Below are 15649 nucleotides of genomic sequence, written 5' to 3' on the forward strand. Positions count from 1 at the left end.
GTCATCCTGTAGTAGTTATGGATTTAAAACATGTATTGTGTGGCTTCAACCTACTTGTGCATGAAGGTAGTTTCGTGTACTATTTAATGCGTATATAAGTTGATAACTTATTTATTTTTGGAGTCACTTGGGACATGGTTACTATGTTATGGCTAGAGTTTGGCTCTAGTGCGGGAGGTATGAGTTCTCCTCAATTAAGATATTGCGCACTTAGGGTGGTCTTCCCTGCGGGTTAATGCCCGAAATAACCGTTAAGGTCTCGGCAGAATTAATATTCCACTATTTGATTTCACACTTTTAGATTTCTAGTTGATAATCTAGAGAATCTATGTCTTGATGTGTGGTATTAGAGATTCTAATTATACTAAATTGCTATATTTAGTTGATTTTGCACTTTTAGATTTCAAGTTGATAACTTTGAGAATCTATGTCTTGATGCTTTGTATAACATGCATCTATGTTGGTTAAATTGCATAGATATGGTGAAGTGTGCTATGTTGTTCAAATGTAACTTAGGAATGATCATATAGATTCATTTGGAACATAGACGTTAGGTGGCATGACCCACTTTAGTTGTTTTGCATTTTAGATTTCAAGTTGATAACTTTGAGAATCTATATTTAGTTGCCTTGTATAGCATGCATCTATGTTGGTTAAATTGCATAGATATTGTGATTTGTGTTTTGTTGTTCAAATGTAGCTAGGAATGATCCTATGAATTCATTTGGAACGTAGACGTTAGGTGGCATGACCCACTTTAGTTGTTTTCGCATTTTAGATTTCAAATTGATGACTTTGAGAATCTATACCTTGTTGCTTGGTATAACATGCTTCTATGTGGTTTGAATTGCATGGATGATGTAATGTATGCTAGAAATGATCTAGGGTAGCTTAGGATGCTCCCTGAGTCTTATCTTGACATAGACGTTAGGTGGCATGAGCCCATTTGACATGTTTCACCTTAAGGTGATAAAATTGTAAAATACTAGGTCAATGCATGCTCATTTCCTACGAGTGGCTTTATGTTGCTCACCCCAAAGTTACTGAGGTATATTTCAGGTATAGGATTCAAGGTTAGAGGTTCTCATTATGCTTGGATGACTTCAGGGCTTGAAGGGTTCAATTCTTGTGAAGGTTGGCTTGAAAAGCCATTTGTAACTTTATATGTCAAATGTGTATATTTAGTTCTAAACTTGTAATGTGTGCCTAAGCACACTTTTTGATTCTCATCTTATGTATATGACATGAGACCAAGGGCCAAACTTCTTTTGAAATCACATATATGTCATGGATGTTAAATTTTCCCTTTAATGAGAATATATGGAAATTTTGCATTTTAGTATGTTGTTTTGCACCGGAGTGTGCATTGTGTCTGAGATTCATCCATTAGAATTTATTAATCATGTATGAAGTGTGGCCAAGGGCCAAACGGTAATTTTCAATTATTTGTTAATTTTGGTTTTCAAAATTTCCATTTCAAATTCATTTTGGCCTTTTTGGCCGTCGGGGGGTTGGATTTTGCATCAGTCGTTTTCGGGAGCCGCGGACCATTCCTGCGTGCTCAAAATCACTTATTATGAAGTGTGATGCATATTCGTTTCAGCCTAGAAGTGCATTTGGGGTCAAATGTATGTTTGGTGCAAACTTACATTTTTGCCGTTTTGAGCCTAAACTGAGCATAAGGGCATTTTGGGATTTTCACATGAAAAATAAAGTTATCTTTTGACATGATTGGCTAGAAAACATGATTTTGAGGGGGGTTTCTTTTTTGTGTTTTTTTCAAAAAAGGCCGAGAAAGTCCTCAAAATTGCATTTCAAGTTGGCATTTCAGGTGCAGCCTACAGCAAGACGAGCGCTCCAAGAGGGGTTCGAGCGCTCCAACTTTGGACAGAACTCTCGGGGCTAATTATGAGCACTCATAGCCCTTACTCAAGCGCTCAAGGTTCTGTTCACGGGTGTATGTGTGTGTGCGCCTTGGTTCAGCACTGCATCTCCGACTTCAAATTATCATATCTTCTTCGTTTTAACCCTGAATTGGTCCGTTCTTGAGTCTAAATTGACCGCGTCGAAATAAGCTTTCCAATGGTACCAAATAGAGCTTCAGATTCTTCTTGTAGCTTTAGATAGTCAAGTTTTAGTAAGGTAGTGTCTATTTTTGGTTCGAACCGGAATAGGGTTTCCCTTCCTTCGACTTCAGAACTTGATATCTTTGTCGTGCAGACTCCGAATCATGCGATTCTTGAGTCTATTCTTGTTAAATTTTCGTTGTCTTTCTAATGGTGTGCACGGTGGCACCTATTTTAGTGTGAAATGACCATTTTACCCTTGGTTCATTTCTTTTCGGGTTTGGCATTCTTGTTTCATTGCTTGGCTCATTTGAGTTCCATAGCTTCATATAAAGTCATTTTGGTGCCTTAGGGATGACATACATCTCTAGAGGTCACCTTCCCTCTTTTGTTTCCGCATTTTGGATCCGTTTCGGGTCATCACAGGACACACTGGGTTGAAAAATCCAGGGTCGTCACAGGACACTTGTCATTCCCTTATTAAGCCACGTACCCAGGTTGGACAAACTTCATCCAACCTGCGCTGGGTGCAAGTATTGTCCTTATTTTTCGTGTTTTAGTTTTGTATTTTGGGCCCATATCATGTTTGGTGTGGGCTGATGTGTTATTGAAAAATACGAAACATGTTATGAGAATTTGGGCAAAACCAATATTACCAAATAATTTGGTGATATTGGGTGTTTTATACACTGTAACGACCATATCAAAGGCCCAAACCAAAAATACACCCCAAACAAAAAAACTACTTACACTGTAGCGGGCATATTAAGTATAAAATGTATTTTTGGAAACCCTAACCTCATTTATGGCTCTCGTTTCTCTCTCTTCCTCTTTGCACATATGAAGTGAGAAGCGATTCCTTTTTAACCCCGTTTGGTGTTGTCGATTGTCTTCCAGATTGACAAATCAGTGATTTTATAACGCTTTTCTTTGCAATCTCCGTTGTATTTGCTTTCGTTCGTTTCTGTTCTGTGATCAATTTCTGTGTGAGTCAAACGAGAGGCAGAAATGAGGGTAAGGTTTCCATAAATACATTTTATATTTGATATGCCTGCTATAGTGTAAGTTGTTTTTGGTTTGGGCGTGTGTTTTTGGTTTAGGCCTTTGATATGGCCTCTACAGTGTTGAAAATACCCAATATGGGTTTTACCTAAATTCCTATATCAGGTTTGGTACTATTCAATAACACATCAGCCCGCACCAAACGTAATATGGGCCCAAAACACTGAAAACCAAACACAGCTCCAAACAAACCCTAAAAGTGACTGACCAATATTATAATTTTAATGGCCATAATGCCCTTCTGAGCATAAAAAGACACTAATGCCCCTCATTTGACCATTACATAAAAAAAACCTCCAAACCCACTCTTATGACACTATTTATTGTCAACGTGCGCACAAACATATGTATATATATAGTTATACATTTTCATTATCAAAATAATAATAAAAAATAAAAAATAGACACAAAACACAATGTCCATCATCTCATACGCACACATATATATACATAATTATAAATCACTGTTTATCATCTTCTTCACAATGCATTGCTTTCTGGAGAAAAAAAAATCGTGTTCACTGCATACGAAGAAATTGCACAATCATGAAACAACAAAGGAAATCTACTAAAAATTGCAGGGTCTTTCCGACGAAAAAGGCCTAAGATCCCCAAACCTTTAGTTGAAATCGCATAAGATATAAATCAACAACAAACCAGCGTCTTTGTCGGTAGCGTCGATGCCATTTGTTATTAATATGCACCATTTAGGTGTCCTCTGTTTCTTCCTAGCAAATGCGAAATAGTCACGTAGTAATTTGCAGCAATTGAAGCATTGCCTCTGCCCATTCGAACCATAAGCTTTCAAATCGCCTTATCTCGTATCTATGTAAGGCATTGTAGATTCACAAATTGAAGCACTATATGCTATCCACAAACCCTTTATAAGTGAAATTTCTTTGATTTATAGTGAGATAAACGAAGGTTTTGTTGAGCTTTGTGTGTCGCATCCCTCCCTGTGTACTCATCTTTGTACATATATATATATATATATATATATATGGGAGTTATTGATTGCAGAGAGGAACAATCGGCCTTTTTTTTTTTTTTTGTGTCCAGTTGTCATTGTCTCATTGGTGATTGAGATTGCATCTTTCACGTCATAAAGATAAGTATACAAGTGCCAAGACGACATAGTTTTAGTAAGGGTACACTTGTAATTTACTTTTCCCGATTAGCCTAGCTGCCGAATTGTCCCTAATTGCAACAAATTGATAATTCAGGTGGGTTTTTGTAGTTCGAGGGGGTTTGTTGCAATAGGCCAATAGTTCAAGGGGTTTTTTTTGCATTTAACCCTTACCTTTATTTATATATATAAATACATTGTTTTACATGGTTTTAAAATTTATACCTTTACTAAATAGAAAGGAAAATTTTATTATTTATTAATTTTATTCTAAAATTCATATAAATTTTTTTAAAAAAAATTTGGATGATCTCTCCACCCGACATTATAGGTATTGGAATATGGATTGTTGTTGGGGAGAGGGAATGTGACAGAGACTTGCTCTTGAGGGTCGTTCGGGGTTTGTTGTAACATGATAGGGATTGGAACAAATCATGCAAATTTCACTTTGAGTGGAAAAAGGTGAAAGCATTTGAGGTGCCAGAGGATGTCCTAACAAGAATTGATCAAACTTTTGAGTGAGGATTTTAACTTGAGCGGTGACCTCTACAAAATTTTCAATGTTATAGAGATTTTGAACTTTCTTTCCTCCTAACATTAGCACCCGGCCCGACCGAGTGGAAGAAACATGGTGTGATACCCCATAATTTCAGAATACGGGTTGATTAAATCCGCACACAAAAATAAGGAATATCAAAAAAATTAAAGTATTTCAAACAAGCACAGAGTACAAATAAAAAATGAAAAGAATAAATAACTCGCTGAAGGAAAATCTATTAAATAATAAACCCATTAATAATTCTCTAATGGTTACAACTCGGGAATCCCGTAACTCAAGAACCCCTTAACCAAAATCCATTATCCAAAAAAAATCATCAATACATACTGAAGTAATAATATCCTACTTTTAAATAAAATAGAAAGAATGGATAAAACCTCCAGCAGCGGATCCTCAACCTTGATACTTGGAACTTCTAATAACCTGAAAAATAAATCGCAGGTTAAACTCTACTCGCAAGCTCTCTCTACCAGGCCTTTGAAAATCAATAAACAAATCATCTCTCACCAAAACCAATCCTATTAAAGTTTTTATCTTTAACAAACAATGATACACATATATATAAATAATTATATATAATACACTAATCACATCCATTAATAGGTTCATTAAATTTAAAACTATTAAACAATGATTAAATTAATAATCATTCCTAGACCAATCCACAATTTCTTTTAAAAAGAAACTCCTTTAACCTTAAACCCATCCTATTCAGTTCTTTGATCATTTAAATAATAAAACATAATTAAAGTAATATTATATTTAATTCAGTCCATAATAATAATTGTAATTATTTAAATCACATATTCAAAATCCAAGCTTTGACAAATAATTCATATCTCCACCAATATTATTTTATTAATATATATATATATATATATATATATATATATATATAATAATAATAATAATATACTAACTTTTAAACACAAGATTATTCTAATATAAGAATATCTAACCCTAATCCAACTGGTATATACAATAACCCTAGATGAAATCTTAATCATCTAACACATAACAATTTAATTAAGCTTTGGCAAATTAACCATGCCATTATAAATATATTTATTTATATATTGGCAACTCAACCATGTCTCCTTAAATATATTTATTTAAATATTGGCAATTCAACCATGGCTCCACGAGTATATTTATTTATACATTGGCAATTCAACCATACCTCCATAAGTATATTTATTTATACTTTTAATTAGCAACTCATCCATACTTCCTGTGTATGTGTTTTATTCATATAAATATTTAGGCCATATATTTAAGCCTTTGGCAACTCATCCATGCCTACAATTTAACCATGTACCAATTTTAACCTTAATGATGAACTAAATCACACATAAATATCTCATGCATTTCATAAGCATAACATTACTTTAATAACCAGCCTATCCAGATATACTAAATAAAAATAATTAATATTAATCATCTTAAATGATATATATATACATACACATATATTATATAATATATAAATATATATAATACCATCCATAATAATCTTTGATTATTTAAATCATATATATACATATATATCAATATATATATATATATATATATATATATATATATATACACATCCCTCCATATTTATTCTAAACAATTAAACCATATATACACACACACATATATATACTTCCTTCCAAAACAATATATTAATTTAATTATATTTACGCAATTTAAATGCTACTAAATATCGTCAGAAATAGTTTCCCATAAATACTCCATCTCGGTAAATAATTTTTCGACACTGTCTCACTAAAACATAAATATTTCTTAGTATGATGGGAATCATAATGAAATTGGTACCATTAGAAAAATGACGAAAAATTCTTGAATTTGAGCTCAAGAATGACCCAATTTCGATTTAAGATGATTAAGTTATGACCGTTTCAATTTTAAGTGTCGAAACAGGCTAGGGATTTCCCACGCGCGCTCACGTGCTTACCATGCACTTGCACGCGCTGGATTCAAGCTCTGTGTGCGCTAGTGCGTTCTAATTGGCTGAAGTCTTTCAGCTCTTGTGAGCTCGCCCACGCCAGATTATAGCATTGAGCTCACATGAATGCACCCACACCTAATGATCTCACCTGAGCTCACATGTATGCACCCACACCTAATGATCTCACCTGAGCTCACACGTATATACTCATACCAGATCCTCTCACCTGAGCTCATATGAATACACCCAAACTAAATCAACTGCCCATTAATCAAGACACATAAGAGGCCCAAATTTCATGCGTACCATATTAGTATGCGCCGCATCACACCGAATCAGTCCAAATACAATTGAACACTCTAATGGACCATATTAGTATGCGTACCAAATTCCTATGCACTCGCTCACATTGGATTTCAACCTTATTATTGCGCAAATACTACTGACGCTTTCGGTGTGTATATGTATAAATAACATTTATATAATTTTGCCAAAATAATATAGAAAATAATAATAGAATAATTTTGAAAAAATATAAAATAAATTCAAAAAATTCAGAAAAATTCCAGAAAAATTCCAAAACTTCTATAAACCCTAATTAACCCATCTTGGGTCACAGATCAAGTATAACAATGATTTTAAATATATACAACCTATATAAATAATTAAAATCCAACAATTCCAAAAATAAAATAATAATAAAACATGCTTTTAATATTCCGATTTAATTCTAATTTAATCAAATAAAATTAACTTAATATTTTTTATTAATCCATTCTAACCAAGGTTTAAATTAATAATTTAATTAAAGTGTTGATACTTAAGGTGAAATCCTTATGGGTTCTAAAAGGATAGTTAGAGAAGAACTCGCCTGAAAATTTCGAAACCAAATCGATGCTTTAAGCTTTGATTGTCTCTTTCAATTCCGGCGTCCTCTGTCTCTAATCCGGCGTCCTCTTTGTGCCGTCTCATTTCTCTCTCTCTCTTATTTTTCTAACGTGTAAACGTTTAACCCTAAAGTCTTATGCGTATATTTATACACATTAAAATCCGAATCCTATTCCAATGAGGACTATTAAATAAAATAATAATCTTTAAATAATATATATATTTATATACATATATATTGTATTGTATATATAAATACCTCCTATAAATAATCATTAGTTAAATAAATTATATATTCCTATGGGTAAAGTACAGCTACACCCCCTGAAGTTCGGCAAAAGGACACTCAGATAAAACTTACCTGTTTTTTGAACAAAGACACCCCCTGACGGTTCAAAAATAAACAAAGGCATCCCTTTACATGAGAAATTGACCAAATTACCATTTGATCGTTTAGGAGATTTTTTTAACTTTACAATTTAATAAATTGGACCAATCTACCCTCATAAACAATTTATGCATAGCAAAAAAAAAAATAAAAAATAAAAAATGTCCCGCCTTCTTAAAAATGTAGACGTCTAAAATGATTTTTTGGCCCAATACATATATTTCAAATAAATTATATTTTGTTATTACTTCGTTTCTTTTTCTTTTTTATTTTTAAATTAAGATGTTTAATTCTTTCATCTAAAAAAATTAAACCTATCTCTTTTCCTTAAAAATAAAAAATATGGTACCAGTATAATTTTATGCATCTTAAATTATATATCAAATATTATGCATTTCCCAACATAAAAGGAAAAAATAATAATAATAAAACAAAGGGAAAAAAATAATAAAACAAAGGGGAAAAAAAAAAAAACAAAGGCATGCGTAAAGTTATACTGGTACCTATTTTCTTTTATATTGGGAAATGCATAATATTTTATATATAATTTAAGATGTATAAAGTTATACTGGTACCATATTTTTTAATTTTTTTAGATGAAAAAGTTAAGCATCTTAATTTAAAAATAAAAAAGAAAAAGAAGTAATAATAAAATATAATTTATTGAAATATATGTATTGAATCAAAAAATCATTTTAGACGTCTACATTTTTAAGAAGTTGGGACATTTATAAAGTAAATAGCAAAAAAAAAAAAAAGTGAACAATATAAAGTTTTTTTTTTTACTTTTATTTTTTATGCATAAATTATTCATGAGGGTAGATTGGTCCAATTTATTAAATTGTAAAGTTAAAAAAAATCTCCTAAATAGTTAAAGGGTAATTTGGTCAATTTTTCATGTAAAAGATTGTCTTTATCCATTTTTGAACCTTCAGGGGGTATCTTTGTCCAAAAAATAGGTAAGTTTTCTCTTGGTGTCCTTTTGCCAAACCTCAGGGGGTGTGGTTGTACTTTACCCTATACCTATATATATCAATATATATATTGACATATATACCCCTCCATAATGATTATTAATTATATATATATATATATATATATATATATATCTATACAATTATGCAAAGATAATTATTTAAATATATTCATAATCATAGGCCTTTAATATTAACCCAACAAGGCTTCCTTCAAGCCCAAAACCACATCCATTGGTCTCACTCCTCTTAAGCCCAATCCAATTAAAATAAAATAAATAAAATAATTAAATAAACACTTAAATCAAAATAACTAATTACATGAATCACATAAACAAACAAGAATTTACACCATATCAATAAAATCAACACGCCAACAATTAAATCAATAATTAAGCACACAAACAATCAATCATCATACATAATCATGGAATATAAATTAATACAAACAAGACAATTAAATCATAACACTCAATTAACTAAAACAAATCATTTTAAAATAAAAATAAAAGCGATTAATCCCAAATAAATTGAACAAATCATTTTAAATAAAAATAAAAATCATTAATCCCAATAAATAATACCTTTAAAATATAGGGGTATTACACACGGTGCATGGAATTTTCACTCAAATTTTCAAAGAGAGTCCAAATTTCATCTTTATATTTTAGTATAAATGTACCTCCACATGATGCATCTACCATTTGTTTATGTGTGTTGGACAAGCTTTCATAGAAATATTTACCAAGTTGTCATTTTGAAAAGTCATGATGAAGACATTTCTGAAGCAAATCATTCAATCTTTCCCAAGCCTTGTAGAATTTCTCACCATGATTTTGAGAAAAACCCATTATAGCTCTCCGAATTTGATTGGTCTTACTCACAAGAAAATACCTCTTAAGGACTCTTGTTGCATGTGAGCCTAAGAGGTGATAGTATTTGCTCCGAGAGTATTGAACCAATATTTGACCTTTTCTTTTAGGGAAAAAGGAAAGAGTTTCATCCTTAAGGCTTTTTCCAGAAAATCAGTGATTTTTACGATAGAACATACCTCTAGGAATTCATCTAAATGCCGATAAGGATCTTCATGTGTGTGGCCACAAAAAGAAAGCAACATTTGGATGATTCCTTGTGATGACCTTATGGGCGGGTGTGTCGTGGGCGGGTGCAAGAGGCACTGTCAGGCTACCACACTGGCGAGCTACGGGTGCACAGTCCCACATCGCCTGGGTAGAGGAAAGGTGAAGTGCTTATATGTAAGTGTGTCACCTCCAATTGGTATGAGGCCTTTTGGGGTGAAGCCCAAGAGCAAAACCGTGCGGGCTCAAGTCCAAAGCGGACAATATCATACCATGTTGTGGAGTGGGTCGTTACAAATGGTATCAGAGCCTGACCCAGCCGGAAGTGTGCCGACGAGGACGTCGGGCCTCCAAGGGGGGTGGATTGTGATGACCTTGTGGGCGGGTGCGAGAGGCACTGTCAGGCTACCACACTGGCGAGCTACGGGTGCACAGTCCCACATCGCCTGGGTAGAGGAAAGGTGAAGTGTTTATATGTAAGTGTGTCACCTCCAATTGGTATGAAGCCTTTTGGGGTGAAACTCAAGAGCAAAACCGTGCGGGCTCAGGCCCAAAGCGGACAATATCATACCATGTGGTGGAGTGGGTCGTTACATTCCTGGCATAATCTCATAATGACTGGATCGAACATTCGGCATTTGGTAGCGCGTGGGAGCATTATATGCATTTGGAGTGTAATGGTCTTAAGAACCCTAGGTGGAGGATTAGGCAAAGGATGCATGTGCCTCGTGATGAGGTCTAGGTTGAGGAATGTCATTATTCACCAAAAGATCAAGTAAGTGAATGCTAGATATAAGTGGCTTCTTGTCATGTCTTCTAACTTCCCTAAGAAGGGACTCGATTTCAATGTCGATGGGAATAAGAGGATTATAAAGAGACCGTCCACCTAGTACTTCTTGTTGTTTACTCAAGTTAGATATTTAGAAATGTGGTAAAGAGTGAAAGCTAGCAATTTTAAATTGAGTCATGATACTCTAGCTGAAAGATTAAACCGATTTGTTGGGCAGAATGTACGTGGCACAAAAAGACAAATTAATATGGCAATCAAATAGTTCCACTAGCATGTCCATTAAAATAACATGAATTTTTAAAGACAAAATTATCCTTATATTCCGTTCTTGTATTCATCCCCCCTTTGTTAGGGTTACTTAATTAAGATAATCATTTCAAAAACAACTATAATTAATAAAATCCCTTAAATTCCTTTTATAAATTTTATCAAAACACTATCTCTCTAGATAAATGTATAATAATATATAAATTTCTAAAAGGAAATCACCAGAATATATATATGTAAATTCTTAAGCATACTATAATTCAATCCCCTTAATTTTGTTTTTAAAATTTTATCGAAACACTTTTCCTCTCCTATATATATATATATATGTATGTATAAGAAAATGCAAAATTTCGCAAAACATAAAAATAAATAAAATAAATAAGTTTTTAAAATTTTCATCATAACTCCAAAAAAAAAGAAAAAGAAAAAAAAGAAAAAAGAAAAGAAAAAGTGGTGTCAGTCTGTATGCAGAGCTGTTAGGTATGATCAACACTCCTCTACAAGAAACTAACAACAGACTGAATGGGCTCATCGACCGAGTGACGGATCTAGAGAACTGAGTTCATCAAATTAAAAAGGAGAGAGAGAAAAAATGCCACCATGGAAGAGGGATGAGTGGTCTCTCAAGGCGACCTAATGGTGATGGCAACGGTGGTACTGTAAAGTGATATATTTGTGTATCTTGATCGGGAATCAATAATGGTAATGGAGAAAAGAAAATAAAGAATGGTTTGATTCTGGGATAGAGATGGATGAAGAGATATTATGTAATACCCCTAATTATAAAAGAATAGTTTCGGTATTTTATTATTTATTTTAATTGCATTTTATTTGGTTAATTGATTATTGGGTAAATTACACTGACCTCCCTTGAGGTTTCGTCATTATACACTGACCTCCCCTCTTGTTTGCTAAATAATACTAACCTCCCTAAAAGTTTATATACTGATAACACGGACCTTCCCTGCCGTTAAACAACTAACAGTTTATGCTTATATCCATCAGAAAAAATCAATACAAAGATAATTTTACCTTTCTAATACCTAAAATGACATTTTTAACCTCAATAATCACTGCAAATTTACAATACCATCCTTGACTTATGAACTCAAAAGGACAATGGTGCCCTCGTATAAACGAACCCAAACACCCAATGGGTCTAAACTATCTATATACAGTCCACACATATATATCTATAGACACGCACACATCAATCTCATCCATCCATATATATATATATATATATATAGACACACACACACACACACATATATATCTATCTATATATATACACAAAGCGGCTGCAATGGGTGAATCAGGATTCGACGAGCTTCAGTTAGAGAGATTCCGGCGAAGGTAGTTTAACAAATTTCAACTTTTTGGTTTAAGCACCAAATTCCTTTCAATGGAAAAGACACCCCTGAGCATCCATCAGCTAACAATAGAAGGATTATACCTCAAATCTCCCCTTTCTCAATGCCATCCACGTCCGCTCATCCATCCCCACCTCGAAAATAACCTGGCTATATAGCATCACCAAAAACTCAACCATATCCTCTACTTCCCAATCATAAACAGTCTCTCAAACTACACTATATCAATCTCCCATCATCAAAATGATAACAGTGGGCAACCAACACATACTCTTTTTTTGACTTCTACATTAAAGATTACCATAAGCAAATTGAAATTTAAGTTGAATATGTTTGGATTCCTAAGCTATATGCTCAGTGTAAGAAATTTGCACACACTACTGCCCAAAGTCATTTCTAGTTTTCTCTTATATTTTGAATTTATGTTAATTCAGATAAAGTTGAAAATTTTTAAACCAACCAACATAGTGTAAGGATCCGGCCGTGATGCAAGCACTAAATTTAGCAAGGATAGGCCGGCGAGCAAACAAGAACGGGGGCGAGCAATGATGAATAGCAGTAAAGGAGCTTACCGGCGAGGACAAACCGCGACATAAAGAACTCACCGGCGAGGAATGAAGAATCCATCGGCGAAGCTCATGACGGCGAACAGTAAAGCTCTATTGTGACGGCGAGCTCATAGTTTTGGTGTAAACCCATTTCTGTCTGGCAAGTAGTCTTTCTGGTGCACTCCTCTCCGGCAACGCTTCATGCAACGAGCATACCCATTTCCTTGACGACTGAGAAACCTATTTTCTCTCTCTATGAATAGATACAACTTTTTATTTATTTTTTTTCAATTATCAAGATGCATAGCCTTCTCGGGGTAGCGCATTTCTAAGGATGCTGTTAACACTTCATCGTCGAGCACATCGCAGTCCATGCTCTTCTCCGTTGACGTCACCCGTCTCCAGCACAAACCCGTCTCCAGCCGTCGGGGACAGAGGAGAGAGAGGGGGGCTTGTCAGCAGTGGCAAGGCCGTGGGAATGGAGAAGGAAAAAAAAAAAAAAAAAAAAAAATCTTAAAAAGGGTACTATTGATAATTTACATCCATTATATTTTATATTTTTAATAATAAATTAATAAGTAAGGATAAATTTGTAATTTTACCCTTTCACTTAACAGCATCCATTGACAGGGGAGATCAGTGTAATTTGACAAATAAGAGGGAAGGTCTGTGTAGATTGACGAAACCTCAGGAGAGGTCAATGTAATTTACTCTTGATTATTTGGTTATTTGTTATATGTTTAATTGAATTAATTGTTTAATTGGATTTGTGTGCTTAAATAATTTATTTATTTTAGTTGTTATATGGAATTGTTTGTTTATATGAATGTGATGATGTGTTTGTTTAATTGAAATTATTTGTTAGTTTTAAATGTATATTTTATTTCATTTTTACTTTTAAGGATATGGATATGGATAGTAGTAATGGACCAATCAATTGGATCGCATGGACTACTTAGATAGAAGGCTAGATGGGTATGAATAATTACCCACGAATAGTTGAATATATATATTTATATATATATAAACAAATATTTATTTAAGGATAGTTTATTCTTATTACTATTGCTATTATTTGTAATTAATTAATAGTATTAATATTGAATAAGTCATAATATATATATATATATATATATATATATATATATAATTATATATTATATGTATATGTATATGTTTGTATATTACGTATTTTCCTTTATTTTCCTTTTTATTTGTTTTTCTTTTTAGTTAGTAGACTAGTATTGCAATGAGGAGTAGGGTATATTAGTTGGTATTATATATACATAGAGATAATCTGTGAAAGGGTTTTAAAACCCTATTCACGCCACTTTGAGAGGCAGAGAGTTTGAGAGAAAACAGAGAGGGAAAACTAGGGTTTGGCCAAGAACCAAGGCCGATCCAATGAGGAAGAAGAGAGGGATGTTCGTGGGTGAGAACCAGAGCAGTAGGAGGCTTGACGGCAGCCAAGGAGTCGCCGGAAAAACAGAGGAAGAAGAAGAGAAAGTTTCAAACTGAAACCTTAAAGCAAATTCTTCTCATACTCTCTCCCTTAGGCTTCGTGTTCTATATAGGCCTAGGTTAATTCCAGGAGTAATTAATCAGACTTTAAATTGATCTTTTATGCATGCTAATTCTGTTTTAAAACAATGTTAGATGAATTTATTTGTAATTAATTGATCTTGAAATTTATAGCATGAATATTTATTTTTTTTGTTGTTAATGATGCATAATTGATTTATATAAAATACTGGGATAATTCGGGACATAGTTCAGACCATTAGGAACCTTAACGGTGGAGAATGGAAGGATCGGAGGTCGCCTGAGATGGAGAAGATGGGTTGCAGTAGGGCGAGAGCTAGCTCCCAAGGGGTGAGAGTCGGCTCCTTTTGTGAAATTTTTGATGATGGCTCTCTCTCCAGCTCCATGGTGAAGGGAGCCGTCTCCCTTGAGGAAAATCCTGTGCCCTTGAAAAGGGAGGATGCTCTCTTGTTGGGACTTCAACGTGAGGTGTATTTTTAGCACTGTTTTTGGATTTTGGGGTTCTAAGATTGATTTGGATGATTATGGGGAGTTTCAAATGACTATTATGAGCATGTTAAATACCTAGAATGCATAATCCATAATTATATGCTCTGGACATGACCAATATGAAATTTTAATCATATTTGCCTATTGGTAATTGTTGATTTATTGTTTAAAATTGTTCTAGCAATTTACATGGATATTATATGATTTTAGTCATGCATTGCAGAATAATATGATCATGTTATTGTCTGATTATTATTATGTTTATTCCCGGATTTATTGATGTATTATTTTATTTCTTTCATCAATTATTGAATTGTTTAGATGTAATGCACCAGTATGAGATTGTGGCATTCTAGGAACGGATTAACTAAAAATGTTAAGTCCTACCTATTCGGATTTATAAGGGAACGAATTTACTAGAAAGTTAAATCCTACTTATTTTCAAGTCAGACCTAAATAAATTGGATGACATACTGAATATTTATTTTAAGCTTTAGATAGGATGGATTATATATATATATGGATATTTGCCATAATATGA

General features: G+C 33.4%; 1 non-coding gene across 1 annotated transcript; it reads left to right on the forward strand.

Moving 5' to 3' along the window:
* The first annotated feature begins 9779 nt into the window (after positions 1–9779).
* On the forward strand, positions 9780–9885 carry LOC132305614 (small nucleolar RNA R71). The gene has a single exon (XR_009481654.1). It is a non-coding gene; the product is annotated as a small nucleolar RNA R71 (small nucleolar RNA).
* The last annotated feature ends 5764 nt before the right edge of the window (positions 9886–15649 follow it).

The sequence above is a fragment of the Cornus florida genome, unplaced genomic scaffold, assembly GCF_030987335.1.
Source record: "Cornus florida cultivar Cherokee Brave unplaced genomic scaffold, ASM3098733v1 CherokeeBrave_3.0.0_Hap2_Chr04, whole genome shotgun sequence".
In the NCBI taxonomy this organism is placed as follows: Eukaryota; Viridiplantae; Streptophyta; class Magnoliopsida; order Cornales; family Cornaceae; genus Cornus; species Cornus florida.